This window comes from Dreissena polymorpha, chromosome 4 (assembly GCF_020536995.1).
Source record: "Dreissena polymorpha isolate Duluth1 chromosome 4, UMN_Dpol_1.0, whole genome shotgun sequence".
NCBI classification, from domain to species: domain Eukaryota; kingdom Metazoa; phylum Mollusca; class Bivalvia; order Myida; family Dreissenidae; genus Dreissena; species Dreissena polymorpha.
Genome location: NC_068358.1, coordinates 99207097 through 99228775, shown reverse-complemented (window position 1 = coordinate 99228775; position 21679 = coordinate 99207097).

Sequence of the window (21679 nt, the reverse complement as noted above, 5' to 3'; positions counted from 1 at the left end):
TCAGGACTCTGGCAGGACTCAAGGTGTCACTGGTTCGAAACTTGGTTCGGGCAATGTTCTTTTCCTTTTTTTAATTTTATTTTTGATTTTTTACTGGAGCTTTTACGATCCAATGTTTACATTTATCGATATAAAGCATTTAATGAATAAGTTAAAAAATGCCAAAATCTGTGAAAAGGCCCCTTTAAATACAACTCAGAAAGACAATAAGGATTGAAAACTTACTTATTGCCATTAGGAATTGCATTTGTAATGTGTAAATCCTTCATGATTACGAGCAAGTTTTGCTTTCGGCGCCCATTGTACCTTTAAAATATTGAAAGTTGTAATTTATGTACATATGCTCAAATATTGAACCTTACTGTTGTGGTTACCCTGCACTATTGTTATTGTCTATAAAGGGAGCTGAATATATTAGGGGCTGAGCGCTTTAAGTACTTAAAGGATATCAGAAACGGGTTTATTTCTTTCGGGCGGATGGACTTTTCGGAATTTTCCGAAACGAAGAGGTTCGCCGCTTACGTCATACAAAGGAAGCGTTCTGATTGGCTGCGAGCAACCCGAGTACCGGCTCAAGTATCACAGCGCGGGATAGTATAAATGTGACGACACAGCAGGAACGCTAGCTTTTAATATAATAACTTTCGGCCAACAAGATCTAAATTCATAACACATCTACTTTCACTTGGAACCCATTTAACAATAACATTTATCGACAAGAAGAACGCGGACTGGAGGATGGAAACGTAAATAACTGAACATTAATATAAATCGGGGACATTTGTAGATAGACGACGGATTCTTAAATTTAAACATTAACTTAACTGATAAGCTGATAGTCTTATTACTGTATTCATTAACTTAATACTCAAACAGTTTATTGTAAGATAATTGTACTAGTATTGTACTAACAACAAACATCAAGTACGAAATATAATAAAGTTTCGTTGATAATCAAATGAATCTTGTTCGTCTGTTGTTTGTACACCGAGAGAGTTTGTCCTTCACTTAGAGTATCATATTCGGGAGATATTGCGGTCCGCATAGGTACGGATTCGCGTTAAAATTGGTGTCAGAACTGGGGATGCTGATATATTTTTAGCATCTAGGACAGCGAATATTACTCCCGTGGATACGTTACGAAGGAAGGACAAAACCTCGTTTTCTCGGAAACAAACATTTTGGAAGGCAGCGTTCTTTTCGGATTGCAGTACACGCGTCGTTTACGGAATCGGTACGTCATTTCGGATCGGATCCGCACATTTCGGATATTCGGAACCGCATTTCGGATCGGATCCGCACATTTCGGTAATTCGGAACCGCACTTCGGATCGGATCCGCACGTTTAGGAATCGTTCCCATATTCGGATCCGTACAGCTCAAAGATTAAGATCCGCGAGTATTTCACTTTCGGATCGGACTTGCACTATTTGGCTTACGATAGATCGGTTTATTTTCGGAAATATTTCGGCGGCTGTTTCGGATTTTTTTTATGTAATTAATGAAATCGAAAATAAGGATCAAGCATTTAGCAAATTAATACGCAGATTGTTTTAACATTAGTTTTCAAATGAGTACGTACGCGTTTCCGATTTAGAGAAGCAAGACTAAGCAATACTGTGAATGAACACAATTTAAACCATTCGGTAAAACATTTTGTGGAAATGTAGAATACCCGGTATTAATTTCAGATATTTTTGGGATTTGCAGATCAGCACAATACGGACAGCTAAGGTATTTTCGAGAATTGTTACATCCTTGTGTGACTCGTTGAGAATAAACATTGTAATGTTCACTCAAGTAAATATACTACCACACATATAATTACTTACCATTTAACTTGTTTTTACAGAAAAGCTAAAACAACACCAATATGGCCGATGAATAGGAATCAGATTCAGAAGTAAATTTTAATGTTAATCACTTTGATAGGGGTGATGATAATGACGAGGTGATGGAGGAAGATCATCATAATGCACAACAGCATGTTACACGCAGATGGCAAGCATCGCATGTTAAACCAGACTTTCACAGGAGAGGAAGATTGGGATCAATATATTTCTTATTTTGAAGACTGTGCATAGTTAGCCCAATGGTCTAAAAAGGAGAAATTACTGTATCTATCTTGCGACTTCGTTAAAACAACAGGCAAGGGTCCACTTTAGTTCTTTACCTTCTCATCAAAGAAGATCGTATAAAGTATTAACGGCTAAATTAGAACAAAGATTCGGAAGTAAAAGACAGAGCACTCAATGGCTATCAAAGAATCCAGAACAGGACGCGGGGCAAGACTGAGACTGTTGCCGCATTTGGTGATGAAATTAGGCATTATGCTCAGAAAGCCTATGATGTCATTAGGACCGGAGGCACAGGAGATGCTAGCGTTTGAAGCCTTCTTGAAGAGCTTTTCGCCTGAGATGAGGTGCAGACTTATGGATAAGGGCTGCAGGACAATCGGGGAGGCTGTTGAAGTAGTAGAACGCTACGAGGACATACTAGAAAGGTCCACCATGGGTGCGGGAGGAAGTCTTAGTAGAGGAGTTATTGAGAACCGAAAAGGGTCGGGTTATACTGGTGAATCGCAAGATGTTAGATCTCTGGAAGATATACAGTGTTCAATAAAAAGGATAGAACAGCGTTTAGATGCGCTGGAAGCAAATTCCCCCAAGAGTAGTTGTAATAGTAGCAGGTCATGCTACACGTGCGGGGCAAGATATCATCTCTATAGAAGTTGTCCAAGGAACAATAACCAACGAGAAAAGCTTCACAAAAAGTCGGAAAACTTCAGACCGTAACCTCAGTAGGTCTACAGATGACGGATACATATACGGAGAGACCTAAATGTAGGGCAGATACTAGTGATGGGCGTTACAGAAATCTAAGAATTGGTCAAGTTGGTATTAAGCAAAATACTGAAGACAATGGTTTGTACGTTCAGGGTTGTATTCATGGCACGGACATATCATTTTTAATAGACAGCGGGGCCACTGCTTCGTTAATTTCAAAAGAGACATATGACAAATACTCAGATACTTTAACTTGTCATTATAACCACACGATGTTCATATCAAAGGTGTCGATGGAACAAAAATAAATGTGCATGGCTACATCTTTGCAGATATTGCTTTAGGATATTCTTCAACTAGGGTAAAAATAATTGTCTGCGATATGTCTTTGCCTGGGATTCTAGGACAGGATTTTATGATGCAAAATATAAGGTCATGGAATTTAGAGACTCTGCAGCTTTGTACAAAAGATGGGAAAACCATATACTGTTACTCAGGTGAATCAACAGGAAGCATTTGTAGAGTCAGCGTTAAACAAAATGTGGATATCCCTCCTAGGAGCTGCATGTTGGTTCCGGTGAGTGTATCAAATGCAATTGACATGCATGGAGCGGCTTTTGTTGATGATTTGAATGGAGGAAATTTAAAGTTTTTAAAGGGTGTGATAAATCCCAACTTTTAGAATACAGTAATAAGTTTACTGAATGAAACAGATGAAACCATACAGATTGAAAACGGACAAATTATTGGAGAATGTCACCCCGTTTTTGAAGAGAAGCAGCAAACGAAAGATGACAGATGTGCAAGCTGTGTCGAAACTTCTTTTTAAGAAAAATATAAAAACAAAGCATATATTGTACCAGAGCATTTATCATCAATGTTTGAGAGCGGTATAACTCATCTTAACTCAAGTGAAAAGGAAGAAATTTGCCGAGCTTTTCAATAAATATCAAGATATTTTTGCGAAATCTTCTCATGATCTTGGTTGTCTAATAGAGTCAAACAAACAATTAACACTGTCACATCATGTCCGATTCGCCAACCTGTTAGACGTCAACCTTTTGGAAAAAGAGATGTTGAACAACAAGAGGTCAAAAAGATGCTTGAACAAGGAATTATAGAGCCTTCAAACAGCCCATGGTCGTTCCCAATTGTTCTTGTTGGCAAAAAAAATGGGTCAACAAGATTCTGTGTTCATAATCGGCCCTTCAACGAAGTAACTGTGAATGACGCTACGAGTGGACGATTGCTTTGATGCTTTATCTGGCTGTCGATGGTTTATGTGCTCGAATCTTTACTCAGGGTTTTGGCAAATTGAAATGGAGGAAAAAGATCAACTTAAAACAGCATTTTCTACATTATAAAGAAGTGAAACTCCAGCTGCTGGAGCAGTATTGAATTTTCATTAAAAACAATTAGTTGGTTCTTTATTTAAGGCAACTGACCGATTGCCCAAACAGTACACAACAGCACAATACAGCACAATACAAACCAACATAAACACAAAATATGAATAAAGCTGGGGTCACCGCCTTGGAACGGTCAATGCAAAGCATTGGGGGTTTAAACCTGGTTATAGAGCGCTCAACCTCACACTTGGCCCAGCAATATTCATAATACATTTAATTGTAAATAAAATTTAACGTCATAGCATTGTAACTCAAATTAAACAATAATAAACGGGATTTAAAACGCATTCAATTTAATTACTATTTAATTACTCAATTGCATTGAAGATACTACAAGTCTAGAATTGTATCACTTCCGGGTCATGCCTTTCATACTCGTGAATGCCCCTTCAATATTTAAAAGGCTCATGGAAGATGTGCTACGAGGAATCCAGTGGGTGGAATCGTTAATATACATGGATGACATCATCACGCCAGGTGAGAGTGTGGATCAGTGCCTTGAGCGGTTAGAAAATGTTTTTATTCGGCTGAGAGATGCGAATTTATAACTAAAACCTTCAAAATGTATTTTCTTCCATCAATCGGCAAATTTTCTAGGTCGTGTGGTTAGAGAAGACGGTGTCACAACTGATCCTGAGAAAATACAAAGTCTAAAAGAATGGCCGACACCCAAGAATTACAAGGAGGTGCGTAGCTTTCTCGGATTGGCCTCGTATTACAGGAGATTTGTTCGCAAGTTTTCGGATATTGCAAGGTCATTACACAAGCTGTGTGAAAAGTCAACCAAGTTTCACTGGACAGAAGATTGTCAAAAGTCATTTGACATGTTAAAGACGGCTCTAACTTCAACACCTGTACTTGCATACCCAAAGCTTGGATCTAAATTTATTTTAGGCACTGACGCTTCTGACGTCGCTGTGGGGGCGGTTCTTTCACAGATACAGGACAACAAAGAACGAGTGATTGCTTACATGAATAAATCGATGAATGAACATGAACGTGCGTATTTTATCACAATAAAAGAATTCTTGGCAGTTGTTACAGCATTGAAACACTTTCACAGTTACCTTTACGGACAAGAAATACTTTTGAGGACGGATAATGCAGCTGTTAGTTGGATGAGGTCACAGAAAGTACCATCAGGTCAAGTTGCACGCTGGTTGCAGGAATTGAACACATATCACATGACAGTGATCCATCGAAGTGGAAAGAGCCATTCTGACGCAGATGCATTTTTAAGAAGGCCATGTAAAGCATGTAAGCATGAACAAAGTCTGCAAGAGACATTTGAAACCAACAAGATTGACACACATGACGCAGCAATAGAACAGCAAGTAATGGTTATCATAAGGAACAGGCAAATGATGGTGTTAATAAGTAAACAAATAATCAATTTCTATTGAACGGATGGAGTGCAGTTGAATTATCGACTAGTCAATTGAATGATGTAGACATCGGAACTGTTTAAATTGCACTACAAGAAGGACGATCCAAACCAAATTGGACAGATATTTCTTCACATTCATCTGAGTTTAAGACGTTATGGAGACAGTGGGACCTTTGGAAATACGTAATGATCTGCTCTTCCGAATATTTATAACAACTGATGGAGCTTCGATTTACCAACTGTTTACCCCTTCTGATCGACAATATGATGTTATTAGGTATCATCACGATCTTCGATATATACAAAAATGTTATATATCATACGAATAAACACTTGAAGTCACAAGAGTTCGTCTTAAGAAGAGTTATTGTCGACTTTGTGAACATGATTTGACCTTGGGGGTGGCCTGTCTCGGTGGATGAATCATGAGATACATTATAATACATTTTATTGTTGAACATATTTGTATATTTCAGTGACAACTGTTGGCTTTGTGAGGCAATGTTCCAATCGAGGAGTGCCTTAATAAAACATTTGTCGTCTGCGGAACGTCGTAGACTTACAGTAATATGTCTGTGGTGCAGCGGAAGGACGAGGTCATTCACACGAGCCAGTGATTTGGAGGTTCACGTTAAGAAGGCCCATCCGGAGAACGTTCTCAGCAAGGACCGATTCAGTCGGTCTAATGGATTCTACTTTGCCATGTTTCCTCAAGATTATGCCAGAATCGTTGACTCGGTGACCCCATACGACTCAAATGCGGCATACGATGTCCGAAAATGCGGTCCGGAACTGGGCAGAGGGCTTTCCAGACAGCAAGGACAAAATCGACAAATGGAATGAAGGCTGGACACCAGGGTGGCTTTAGCGAGAGGAAATTCTAAAGAGTGGACGAAACTGAATAGCGAGACTTGCGAGGTTTGAAGACGCAATGAAGATGATGAAAGAAGTTTTTAAAAAAGAAAGCTCACGGAAGAGGAGCATGTGGTGGATGTTAGAAGCGGGCGGAAAGAAGGGCCAGAGAGAATCGTAACGAAGAGAAGAGAGAGAGAGGAGGAGGACAATGAGCTGAGAGAAAGTGATAGAGGAGATGAAGATAGAGAAAGAGATGTGCACAGGAAGAAAAACAACATGGAGGGCAGTGGCGAGGGAGTCGGCAGTAAACAGAAGGATGCAGGAAGTACCTTAGCGAAGAGGCAAGAGAGACAGGAGGACATTGGGCTGAGAGGGAGAGATGAAGAGAATGGAGATAGAGAAAGAGATGTTCAACTGAGGGAACATAACATGGAAGAGGATGTAAGCATTAGACGGATGGAGGATGTTAGAGAGGGAGAAGCAACTCAGAGAAGGATACTTCGCCTCAGCGTTGAATGTGTGATAGATTCCTGGGCTTCATACGAGGACAATATAGTATTAGGGGAGGAGGAAACATCACATGTTGCACCCCAAGAAACGTGAGAGAGTAGCAGCAGTTCATCGTCGTCATCTTCAGAGACATATGATTCGCCCGGTTTGCAAAACAGAGCATTCAGGGATCCTGGAAAGGGGATCGATGCCCGTGTGTCCCCCCGAAAGAAGGGATTTGTCGCGGGTTAGTGAAATAAAGTTTTACAATGGGGACCAGGAGATGTGTTGGCCACCAGTGAATTGGCGGACACTCACTGCTGGCCAAAGGCTACTGGCCCGGGAGTATGCGGCTATGTTTCTAGAAAACAAGGGGAAAATACAAGCACTTACATCTATAAGAAGGCAGCTATTGGTTGACAAATACATGTTTCTAATGTTGGATGGTGAGGGTAGACCACAAGACGAGGAAGACGAGAACGCAAAAGTTGAAGGAAAAATAAGACAGTACAATCTGGCCTACATAAATCGGTTGCAAAGGGGGAAATTAAGGATAGCAAAACTTCGTAAGAAATAGTGAAGGCTATTGAGGGCACTGAACGGTTGACGGGCACTGACGAGATTACGATGGAACTAGAGCAAGTTGGTATTAATATATAAATATGAATGTTACTTTTGGCTTTAGAAGGTCGACTAGACTGACGTAGAGAAAATATGTTGTTCAATGTGATGTTTATTGCAAAATTGTTCCATTGTTTAATCAATATTCCTGTTCATGTAGTGTGTTGTTTTGAAAATTTCATGGGACTTCTGAAAATACCTTGATAATTTATGTTCACGATTGCTATTATAAAATGTAAATTTCTTCAATTGGTTTACTGATGATTTGTTCATGAGGTGTAGCTTTAAGATTTTATAGCATTTGCGACAATACTATGACTATACATGTTTATGGTTGTTATTATAACCTGTACAATTGTTCAAATATTTAATCAATGTTCTTGTTCATGTGGTGTTGCTTAAAAGATTTCATAGTATTTTGTGAAAGTACCACGACAGTACATGTTTATGGTTGTTATTATAACATACTTAAAGTTTAATGATTGTTGTTGTTAATAGATAAATACATTTGTTTTTAGTTTGCAGTATAACCCTGGATGATTATTTTATTAAGGAAGGGGGAAGTGTGATATAAAGGCTGGCAGGTCGCGAAATTATGCAAAATTTACCTGTATAACATTCCAGCCACACTGGATCCACTACCGTTGTTTTTAATACAACTCAGAAAGATTTATAAGGATTGAAAACTTACTTATTGCCATTAGGAATTGCATTTGTAATGTGTAAATCCTTCATGATTACGAATAAGTTTTGCTTTCGGCGACCATTGCACCTTAAAAATATTTAAAGTTGTTATTTATGTACATATGCTCAAATATTGAACCTTACTGTTGTGGTTACACTGCACTATTGTTATTGTATAAAAAGGGAGCTGAATATTTTAGGGACTGAGCGCTTTAAGTTCTTAAAGGATATCCGAAACAGGTTTAATTCTTTCGGGCGGATGGACTTTTCGGAATTTTTCCGAAACGAAGAGGTTCGCCGCTTACGTCATACAAAGGAAGCGTTCTGATTGGCTGCGAGCAACCCGAGTACCGGCTCAAGTATCACAGCGCGGGATAGTATAAATGTGACGACACAGCAGGAACGCTAGCTTTTAATATAAGGACTTTCGGCAAACAACATATAAATTCATAACGCATCTACTATCACTTGGAACCCATTTAACAATAACATTTCAACGACAAGAAGAACGCGGACTGGAGGATGGAAACGTAAATAACTGAACATTAATATAAATCGGGGACATTTGTAGATAGACGACGGATTCTTAAATTTAAACATTAACTTAACTGATAAGTTGATAGTCTTATTACTGTATTCATTAACTTAATACTCAAACAGTTTATTGTAAGATAATTGTACTAGTATTGTACTACCAACAAATATTAAGTACGAAATATAATAAAGTTTTGTTGATAATCAAATGAATCTTGTTCGTCTGTTGTTTGTACACCGAGACAGTTTGTCCCTCATTTAGAGTATCATATTCGGAAGATATTGCGGTCCGCATAGGTACGGAAAAGGGTTTTTAAATAGAGGGAACGAAAAGACTTATGCAAACATGAATATATTATTCACAATGCGATTGTTGTTGGGGGGGGGGGGGGCACAATCCTAATGTCAGATTGTCGATAATGGACCGAAAATAATTTAGCATTACCAAATATTCAACGACTGATACAAATTCGTTTACTGCGTCAGATTTAAGACTCAAATAAGAGTGTACATTTATTAATTTTTTGGTTGTCCTTATTCACATAACCTCGCGGGTAATGACATTGTCAGAGAGTATTTCGCTGCCTGTTACGCTTCTTGAATTGACCCAGCTCTCGAGCCTGTACATAATATTGAAATAAACCCTGTTTCCAGATACAAAGTGTCCATAACAAAGTTAAATCACGAATACAAGTATTGACTTAAAAAAAAACACTAAATGTAAGTACGCATATCATTGTTTTCTCACAATTTCGTTACTAATGGTTTCATACATTAAAATCATTAAAATGTAGTTAAGACTATTGCGGAAGGTTCATATTAAACTTAAGAAAAGTACTTACACAGCATACCTAGTAACTTCCTGTTTAAATCACGTGTTCATATTTGTTAAATGAATTAAGCGTAATAAACTCTATAGAGCACCAAACAGACCCAAACCGTAACTAGATTGATCGCATTACCCGGTATTCGATTTCACCGAGTTGCTGCATGATAATTGACTTCTTAAAAGCCTGTTGCTATTTCGAATAATGAAAGCACTATTTCTAAGAGTACAATTTTCAACCCTTTCAAGCCAGATTCCTCAAATACAATTAGTGTTAAAAGGCCGCTCCAAACGAAAATCCAGTGTCGGTTGAAAGTGTTGTCCCTGATTAGCCTGTGCGGACTGCACCGGCTAATCTTGGACGACACTTAAAGCACGTGCATTAAGCCCGGTTTCATAGACGTATTACATTCCAACATACAAAATAAGAATTGGTAAAATAATAACTATTTAGATATTAATCTTGTGTGGTTTCATCAGACGCTATAGCAGACCGAGACGCCTCAGGGTACGTGAAAATGTTTCAAACTTCATTTCCCTGTGTCACACCAGATTAATATACTGACGAAAGGCTTTTCATTACAAAACACTGTAATACAGAATTAGTCTGCACACTCCTGCTTTATAAGCTGTCGTTTCATAAATTATTATTAGAATCACGCAGCATATTTTTCTTTTTCATCAAGCATTTTGAATATAATTTTTAATATTTTATCAATCTTGAAAACGCATGCAGTGTTGTATTTATCGACCACAATAGTCACAGACCCAGACCACTCTGAGTTTTAAGACCTCAGGTTAATGGTTTTTCTAACTATTTTGGTCCGTATAAAATGGAAAAGTTGTAGTAAAATTTAAAAAAATAAACAAGACTTACCTTGGTAAAGTCGCTGTTTGATTTAAATTCTATGAGAAATAAAAGTTGAGGAGGCATTAAATTAGATATATGCTCGCGAATGCGCAATCAGTCTTTAAAGATACAAAATGTGTTTGGATGCTACATAAATGTAACATAAATTAATTTTTATAAACATTATTACTATTCATTAAAGATATTATATTGTAACTTTAGTTGGGAGGGAGGGCGGCATTTAATGCCTCCTCAACTTTAATTTCTCATAGAATTTAAATCAAACAGCGACTTAACCAAGGCTAGTCTCGTTTAATTTTTTAATTCTATATCGAAACATGTTTCGTCTTCCTAAATGAGATTTTGAAGCCAAACAATTGAGAAATATTACATGATACAGCACAATGCAAATACCTTTAGGTTAGATTTGTTGTCACATCCTTAACACTGTTTCAGCAAAGGTGTTCTGTCCATGGGTAGCTTTGTTGTAATATTTTGTGAATGTACTTTCCTGAGACCAGCCCGCTGTCTTCAGAATGTCAGTTATTGTTACCCCCATAGTTTTGGTCTTAGATGAAGCTGCTGCTCTAACACTGTGAGCAGTAAATTTATTGGTGTCGATACCTGATCTTGCTATCACAACACGAATCCACCGGCTTATTGTATCTCTGGTAACCGGTCGGAATGGTTTGATATAACTTATAAGTAGACTTTCATCAGTATTATTTCTACATGGTTTAGTTCTAACTAAATATTCCTTCAACACAGTTATAACACACAATCTCCTATCTGGAGGATAAGCTTTTAAAACTAAAGAAGAACAATCAAAGCCTGGCCGACTCTGTTTTAATAAACTATTAAACTGAATTATGTAACCTGAACTGAACTTTTTTAATAGTTTATAACTCAAAACATGTAAAGTTTGTGCCCTAGCTGCGTTCGTAAGTCCCAATAGCATGGTTAATTTCAATGTTAAATCCTTAAGCGTTAAAGTCCTCACAGGCGAAAGTTTCCGCAAATAATTCAGTACCAAGTTTACATCCCACGTTTCAGTAAGTTTCGGTGTAGGAGTTCTAAGATTATACACACCCTTCATAAATCTGACAACAGTAGGGTGAGAACCAGCAGGAAAAGTATCCAATCGAATTCCCATTGATGAAAGAGCACCACGTGCAGTATTCAAGGCACTATAACATAGCCCTGTGTTATATTGTTCAGTTAAAAATTCAACTTACATTTGATATAGAAATTGAAACTTGAGAAATGTGTTTTCTATCACAATATTGAATCCATTTCGAAATATAGCATTGATATTGACATGTTGTTGAATTGCGCCAAGAGGACATAATAATTCTGGTAGCTGTTCTAGAAAACCCTGTTTTCTGTAAGAATTCCTGACACTTTGCATGCTATTAAAACTAGTTTTTCCTCGAGAGGATGTGGTATCTCTTGATTTGGAAGGTAAAGCTTCTTTCCTCTCGGTAGAATCAACGGGTTCTGCACCAGAAGTTTCATTAATAGTGGAAACCATGTCTGTGTCGGCCACAAAGGAGCTATAACTTAGGCTTTTGCTTGGTCTTGTTTTATCTTTCGAACGCACCTGGCCAACAAACTGAGAGGTGGGAAAATATAGCAATAATCAAAATCTGCCCAGTTAAGTTGAAAGCATCAATTTAGCCCCAGGATCTGGCTTCCATGCACAGTACAATTTAAGCTTCGTATTAAGTCGGGATGCCAATAGATCAATATCTGGGGTTTCAAACTTATCACACATAATTTTGAATACATCATTACACAATTACCATTCTGTACGTCCATTGAACACTCTTGATGGCTTATCAGCCTCATTTTCTTTCCCTGCAATGTGTGTACATGAAATCCAGATATTATGTGCAGTGCAAAGAGACCAAATTTCCTTACTTTGTCACAAACCAATGATTGGGCCCCCCCCCAACCCCCCCCCCCCCATGTTGGTGATGTAGCACACTGCAGTAGTGCTGTCTGTTAAAAAATGTACATGTTTCTTTTGCAGATCGGCAATGAATGATTTCAATGAAAACAATATGGCTAGAAGCTCTAGTCCATTAGTGTTTTTGTTTTTCTTGATCGGTCCAACGACCACCAATTTTCAAATTTTCACAGACAGCCCCCCCCCCCCCCCCCCAGCATTACATACTGGCATCAGTTGTAATGAAAATTTCAGGATTTCCTTTATATATATGTCTAACATGCGAGTGAACATTTTCACACCACCATTGTAATTCAGATTTCATGCTATCCGAAATGAACATTTGACCATCATAATTCCCATGGGGTTTATTCAGAGCTACAAATTTTGTTCTCTCAAGAACCCTTTAATGGAGTTTCCCATACTCTTCAGATGAAAAACTGGAAACAATTAGTCCAATGACATGAGCAACCTGATTGTTGCAATATTTTTACAGGATAGATTTTTACATTCTTTATCTATTCTAAGTTTTTTGTCATCTGGCAAAACTACTATCATTTTCTCAGAGTTTATTATGTTGCCAAGATAGCACAGTTGGCGATTTTGAATAAGCTCCGATTTCTCATAATTTATCAGGAAACTAAATTTTCGAATAAAGCACTTGCTTTTTTTAAGATTTTGAGCATTCTAGCTTTGAGTTTGCACCAATCAGACTATTATCTATGAAATCAGTGCATATTTCACCTTCAGTTCTTAGTTTTGCATATACTGGTTTTAGAAGATTTGTAAATTTCAATGGCAAACATGATAAGCCATTTGGGCAACATGCAAATTCAAATATTTGGCCCCTCCAAACAAATCTTAGATATTTCCTGTACTCCTTAGTAACTGGCATTGAATAGTAAGCATGACGAAGATCAATGCTGGTCATATACATATCTTTTGTGATCATTGTCAATGCTATCTCAAAGGTATCCATTTTAAAGTGCCTATATGGCATATGTTTGTTTAGATCTTTTAAATTTATTATCAATCTAAATTCTCCATTTTCTTTTCTCTAAGAAAAATTGGTGATATGAATTGATCTTCATCAAACTTGGCTTTGCTAATTACATTTTGAGACAACAGCTCCTCGACAATTAAATCTATAATGTGTTTCCTTAGTATTGAAAAAATGGCTGATCATGTTTGGCTGTCTTGGTGGTGAGTTGTCAATAAACTCTATTTTTAAACCTTCTACCATCTGCAAAATTGAAGGATCAGATGTTAATTTTTGCAATTCTACAACAAAAAATCTCAATCTATCAGCAGAAAACCCACATACCTGAGTTTTTCCTAGTTCCTGGAGGGGTTTATCAGGCCTCCCCTCCTCGCATAGTTTTTTGGATCAACTCCAGCATGACCAGCTGATCCTGGTTAGTAACCTCGACCTCGACCGACACCTCGTGCACGGATTCTAAGACGACCCCGGAAACCAGCTCGGCTTCCTCTGAAGTTACCACCATGACCTCTATAAGGTCCATACTGTTGCATCTTGTTTCCAATTTTGGCTGCATCATCTATTTATTTGGCAGCCTTGGAGACATCATCTCCAATCAGTTAATTTGTGTAAGGCAACTGATAGATAGATTTATTTCGGAGATAGCATACATACACACAATGCATTGAAACAACATGTACATAAAACAATATGAAGTAAAAACAATCATAATTGATAAGTACATACATAGAATGCACTATGGCATGCACTCTAACGCCAAGGATTACACAAAAAAGAGCAATATCCCTTATTTCCATTGTGGTCATTGATTGTTGGTGGCACGACATAGAGAGGCACTAGTAATAAATTAATACTAAATACTATGTTAATCATAATAAATACATGAAATATAATACTGAGATTCAGATCAATGGACACAAATCTATCAATTATGATCGTCATATCACAGATAAATTTGGATGGATTAAAAAATTAAAAGTTACTACAACAAACAAAAATTAAAAAGTCACATTAAGTATGAATGTATTATTAATCCGAACTGATATGACATTGGGAAAGGAAAATGTAAACATTTAACAGCATAGCAACTTAAAATAGATTAAAAGACTCTGTTTAAAAGATGTTGTTTGATTGCAGATTAAAAACTGGACAATAATGTCATCTGGGTTATAAAAGATGGTAGTTTATTCCACAATGTGCAACCCACGTAACTGAAGGACTTCTTCCCATATCCTTTAACCTTTGGTACAGAGAAAGCACCTTTATTACTTAATCTGGTATTATGGGAATAGACAGAATTCTGGGGAATAAACTGGTCTGACAAGTAGTCAGGAGATAGACCATTTTTGATCTTAAAAACATGGGAGAGCATTATTTGCTCGACACGTTAGTCAAATGGCAACCATTGCAAAGAAATATAATGTTTCAGGCTAATAGGAGTTCTAGAATCAAGATTGAGCACAAAACGGATCAATTTATTTTGGGTTACCTGAAGTTGATTTTCCCAAAACTGTGTAAGACCATTGTACCATATAGAACAAGCATAGTCAAAATGACACTGGATTAAGGACATTACAAGAAGTTTTTTTGGTATGCTGGGTTAAATACTTGCTTTTACGATATAAAAATTGTAACCTAGAGTTAGATTTCTTTACAACAGACTAAGCCATATTGACAAATGATAAATTCTGGTCAATACTGGCCCCAAGGTACTTGACTGCAGTTGTAGGTTCTATAACTGTGTCATTACATATTATATTTAACCTGGGATTTGACATTAGCTTATGTTTGGTACCAAAGGGAATTGATTCAGTTTTACCAAGGTGAAGAGATAACTTGTTGTCAATTAACAATAGATATCTTGTTGTCAATTAACCATTGGCTCACTTCATTAAGATCCTGTGAAAGGGCTTGCTCTATTTGACACTTGTTTTGACCTGAAACTAAGATGCAAGAATCATCGTACCTAAGTTCAGGTTTTAACAAGACCTTTCTTGTTAAATTAATTTGTCTATTGGCATGTCCAAGAAAAGCCAACGAGTCATTCACATTGTCCACTATGAACAAAATGTCTTCGCCCTTCTCACCCAATTTCTTTTCAAGTTTCGCGACTTGATCAACCATCTTAGTCAAAACAACTGCTGCATTCACCACAGAAGTTTCTATGTGCTGCAACTTTTTGTCTATTGTGCGAGCATATGGCGATAGCAAATCCCAAACAAGCTGATTGCATTTGACAACTGATAGTCCATCACAATTAGCTGGCCTCGCCAACTTTTCATCTTTAAGAAGTAATGCATACTGGTCTTCTTCCATCCCTTTCCTAAATAAATCAGTAACATAACTGGCCAATACAGAGTCTATGTCTTTATCTGTAACTTCTTGTCCCTTGAACCTCTTTGCCAACGAAGAGAACCTGCTGTCAGCGACAGTCTCATTATTGTTCGAATCTTAGCAAGATTCGTCATGGGATCTCTTTCTTGAACATGGATCCGGTTCGTGATCCACATATTCTTCATCATAACCCTGCAAATCGTAACAATTTTCACTATTTTCTAGGTCCACGACCCGTTTGCAAACATCGGACAGGGTTTGCTCCGATTTATCAATTGTTTGTTTAATTTCCATTAATAATTCGAGAATTTTCGAGTCATCTTTTTCCTGTCTCGAAGGAACGTTCTTTTTTGGTTCTTTAGCTTCCTTAGCTTTGTCTTTTTCTTTGCTTTCGGCCTTCGATTTATCCAAATTCTCAGCCATGCTTCAACGAAGCAGTTGACACGAACACACCAAGTGCGTTCAGAAAAAATATCGATTTACGGCCAAAATAAACACAGGTATTGATGAATAATAATAAATACTTACAAATGACCATAAAAGTATCCGATTTCTACACAAAACACTAAGCGTCACACGCTTTAAACGTATTTATTTTGTGAAAAACGACTGATAAAATTTAGCTGCGAACAGCGTCCGCCATATTGCGTAAGCACACTTATTGCGCATGCGCGAGCACAGATCTCATTTACGGACGACGAAACATGTTTCGAGATAGAAGTTTAATTTTGCAGAATTTGCCTCACACAACAAAATTACAAGACATGGGTACAATTTGTACTCCAGCTTACTTAACCTGTCATTTGGTGAGTATTGTGTACAAATAATATTTGTATCAAGCGTTCAATTCCATATTATAGGCACGAGTGTCATGTTATGTGGGTCGTATTTAAGAATTTTACTGCACATCAATTGCGTCCTGTGGGCTATGAATTACAGTTTGGGTCAGACCAAAGTGGTAGGAGCCCGAAAAGGTAATTCATAACCCACATGACACAACTTCCATGCATCTAACTCCTTTATATATATTTACATTTTAATTTGAGTAAATTATAGATATAAATACATCATCCTGTCAATGTAATGAGCATCGTGTTGTTCCTTTACTTATCAATTATCCCAATGAATAATTAGGCGAAGCACGCCCCAGCGCACAAGACTAGGTACTCTGAGTCTTTTCTGCTGACAAATTTATTCATAATTGGACTACTACATCGAGTCAAATGGCCATTCACTATGAAAAAGCGAATTTGTCAGCAGATATGACTCGGATTATACACTAGGTAAGCATTGTGATACCTATGCACGAGAATTCCATGCAGTCAAGTTAGCTTTGACCAATCGTTTTTAAGTGCAATAGTTATGTAACATATACTAAGCTCCGTCCCGTACTTACATTTAGCCAATTGCAAACGAGTGCTCTGTGTGACAGAGTACTGCGTTCATTGGAAAATGAATTACAATCTGATTTAATTGGGGTATCATAAATGGGTCTAATGCTCGGTGCTAATGTCCTTGTGTCCTTGGATTTCCTCACCAGTATTACACAACATATTTACAACCAACTGACAACTTTCCCACACTATAACAAAAACTAAATGTTTTAAGACTTACATATTGTATCTTTAGGCATTAGAACAGGTAGAATCATATTCTTAAAAGAGAAGGCGCCAGAGTTATACAACAGATCCAGAGCTAGATCCAGAGCTAGAAGAGCCAGAGGCTGAAAGCCAAAGTATCCTCAAAGGATCATACAGGTATAGAAAAATAGTTCTTAGAAACCGATGTCATCAAACTCAGCATTCTGGGCAAATATCACTAAACACAAACAATCTTGTCTATTCAGGCTTGTGTATGTGTTATATTAATAACACGTATGTGTTATATTAATAACACTAAGTCAACACAGACCATAGTTTCATGTTTTGACTGCACACCAAAGTAATTGGAATATAATTTAAAAGATGAATTGCAACAATTATTGTTTAGAGCAAGGCATAGGCCTTTCAAATTTACTTACCGGTAAATGTAGGGGAAGTATCAAAGAGGATATAATTTCAAATGGAAGTGTTTTTGAAATATTCATTATTGTCAGCGTACAGGGCTTAGCATTAATGAAATCATAAATATTCTGGCGGACTTCACAAACAAAACAGATACTGCTATCAAACCATGTGCAGCCAAGATCTACAGAATTATAAATTCCATAAAGAACAAAAGGGAAAGTGCTCGTCAGGAATTCTGTAAGAAAACATTTTAAATTCCAGCTGAAACACCAGGAATATTTCAAAATGAAACACCAGGAATCAAACCAGAACTGAAAAGCCCACAATATAGAATTGAAGAAAGAAAGGAAGAGTCACTTGAAAGAAAACTCAAAGAAAGAAGACAAAAGGTAAAAGAATTTAGACTGGAAAATAAATTACTTAAAAGAAAACTTAAAAGAAGGGAACATAGTGTCGATAGTAAGGTCAAACAGATTATTAAACAAGAGCACCGCCTTGCAGACCGCTCATCTATTTTTCTTATTAAAGGTGTAGGGACCTATCTCAATTTCAATCACAAAGGAGGGAGGGGTGGAGTGGAGAGGGGTATATAGTGTGGGGGTGTGGTCATTATCCCCACGTTTTTCGGGGGAAAAGTGGGGATATTGTATTGATGTGCGTCCGTCTGTCCGTCCGTCCGTCCGTCTGCCCTGGCCACCTGCTCCTCCTACACTATTAGCACTAGAACCTTGAAACTTACATACATGGTAGCTATTAGCATATGTGCGACGGTGACAGTGGACGGAATTTTGATCTGACCCCTGGGTCAAAAGTTATGGGGGTTGGGGTGGGGCCGGGTCAGAGATTTTCACTTATTTTTATGCCGCCGGTATGGTGCATTGGCCATAACTTTTGCAATATTGATGATAGCAACTTGATATTTGGCATGCATGTGTATCTTATGGAGCTGCACATTTTGAGTGGTTAAAGGTTAAGGTCAAGGTCAACCTTCAAGGTCAACAGGTCAAAAAAACAACTCCAAGGGAAGTAATAAGCTTTAAAGGGAGGTAAGTAAATAACCTGCCAAATGATATAAAAAAAATCAAAGTGGCGCATAGAGTTACACAGTAGTGGCGCAGAGATGTATTTAGTATTCAATTGTTTGTGTTAACTAATCTGTGAAATGGTTTAGCTCAATCTAATGTTTATACAAGGGATTATAAAATATTGGCGCAAAGGGACACCTGTATATGAGAGAAGAGATAGAATGCAGTCAAGCATAAAAAGCATGAGAAACTCATGGAATATAGCCTCAAGAATCTATAAAAGGGCTGAAACTTTCAATTTGTGCAATTACAATTTTAGACTCATTACTGAAAATCTGTCAAAATGTTCAAGTGGAAAAAATGTGAGAAACAATTTAAAGCAAGATGGACTTTGAACAGGCACATCAAAGACATACATGAAATTCAACATATTCATTGTTGTGTATAAGATTGCGATAGACATTTCTGAGACGCTACTATTTAGTCAACCATTTAACTTCAAAACATAACTTTTCCAAAACAGAAGCAAGAAGATTGGCTATAAGAGAGCATGTTCAGTCATCTCATAAGTCATTCCAATTAGGATGACATGCATATAATTGACTACAGTGAAGTTGATTCATTATAAGATTTGTTAGGAGAGCAGGATGAGGAACAGAAATTAGGGTATAGATTTTCACTCATTTTTTAGGTTATTTTACATTAACTTCTTCATTTCTACATTGAATTACTTCAAATTTATCTCTTATGACAATACGGTCAATCTCAACTATGCATGGCCCCATTACCAACCCTGGGGCGCCCATGTGTCAAACATGCGGCGTGGGGATACGCGTCGGTCTCTGCCGCGCCATTTCTAGATTATTACATTATCTAAATGCAAAAAAATGCGTAAACAAAAATATAAAAAAATTTGGGGGGGGGGGGATTCTTGGGTGGGATGGTTGAACGGTATTTTAAAAATAAAATAATAAAAATAAATATTTGTGTTTTTTAACCATGTTTGAAAAAAAAAACAAGAGATGTGTTTGTCAGAAACACAATGCCCCCTATTGCGCCACTTTAAAAAAAAAAATAAAAAAAAATTTACCTTTGACCTTGAAGGATGACCTTGACCTTAAAGGATGACCTTGACCTTGAACTTCCACCACTCAAAATGTGCAGCTTGAGGATAACGCCGCTTTAAATTATTTATTTTTTTACCTTTGACCTTGAAGGATGACCTTGAAGAATGACCTTGACCTTGAACTTCCAGCACTCTAAATGTGCAGCTTAATGAGAACACCGCTTTGATTTATTTTTTTGACCTTTCACCTTGAAGGATGACCTTGACCTTGAAGGATGACCTTGACCTTGAAGGATGACCTTGACCTTGAACTTCCACCACTAAAATGTGCAGCTTCATGAGAACGCCGCTTTGAAATTTTATATAAAAAAATTACCTTCAAGGATGACCTAGACCTTGAACTTCCACCACTCAAAATGTGCAGCTTCATGATAATGCCGCTTTGAATTTTATTTATTTTTTACTTTTGACCTTGAAGGATGACCTTGACCTTAAGGATGACCTTGACCTTGAACTTCCACCACTCAAAATGTGCAGCTTTATGATAATGCCGCTTTGAATTTATTTTGTTTGACCTTTGACCTTGAAGGATGACCTTGACCTTGAAGAATGACCTTGACCTTGAACTTCCACCACTCAAAATGTGCAGCTTCATGATAACGCCGCTTTGAAATTTTTTATTTGTTTTTTTACCTTTGACCTTGAAGGATAACCTTGACCTTGAAGGATGACCTTGAACTTCCACCACTCAAAATGTGCAGCTTCATGAGAACGCCGCTTTGAAATTATTTTTTTACCTTAAAGGATGACCTTGACCTTGAACTTCCACCACTCAAAATGTGCAGTTTCATGAGATACACATGCATGCCAAATATCAAGTTGCTATCTTCAATATTAAAAAAGTTATGGCCAATGTTAAAGTTTTCGGATGGAAAGACGCCATATATTTTACATTTGACCTTGAAAGATGATCCTTCACCTTCACCTTTCACCACTTGAAATGTTCAGCTCCATGAGATACACATGCATGCCAATTATCAAGTTGCTATCTTCAATATTGAAAAAGTTATGGCCAATGTTAAAGTTTTTGGACAAACAGACACCATAAATTTGACATTTGACCTTGAAGGATGACCTTGATCTTTGACCACTCAAAATGTGCAGCTCCATGAGAACCACATGCATGCTAAATATCAAGTTGCTATCTTCAAAAGTGAAAAAGTTATGGCCAATGTTAAAGTTTTTTTCAGCCGGACAGACAGACTGACTGACATACTGACGGACAGTTCAACTGCTTTATGCCACCCTACCGGGGGCATAAAAATTATTTTTTGGGGGGGTGGGGGGTGGGGGGGGTGGGGGGTGGGGGGGGGGTATAGTGTGAGGGTGTGGTGGTCATTTATTAGATCTTTAATTTTAAAAAAATAATAATAGGGGAGGGTTGAGGGGGGATAGGGGGGGATGGGGGAATTCGGGGGGCGTAAGGGATGGTTTGGGTGGAGTCAATTGTGGTATGTCAGGTAAGAGTTGTTTTGTCAAAGTATCAATCGAATCTAATCATAAATAAAGAAGTTATGGCAATTTTAGCAAAATTTAATCATTTGACCTTGAGAGTAAAGGTCATTCAAAGGTCAAGGTAAAATTCAACTTGTCAGGTACAGTACCCTCATGATAGCATTAAAGTATTTGAAGTTTAAAAGCAATAGCCTTGATACTTTAGAAGTAAAGTGGATCTAAACACAAAATGTAACCATATATTCAAAGTTACAAAGTCAAAAAGGGCCATAATTCCGTAAAAATAACAACCAGAGTTATGCAACATGTCCTTTACTGTGCCTTTATGATAGTTTGCAAGTGTT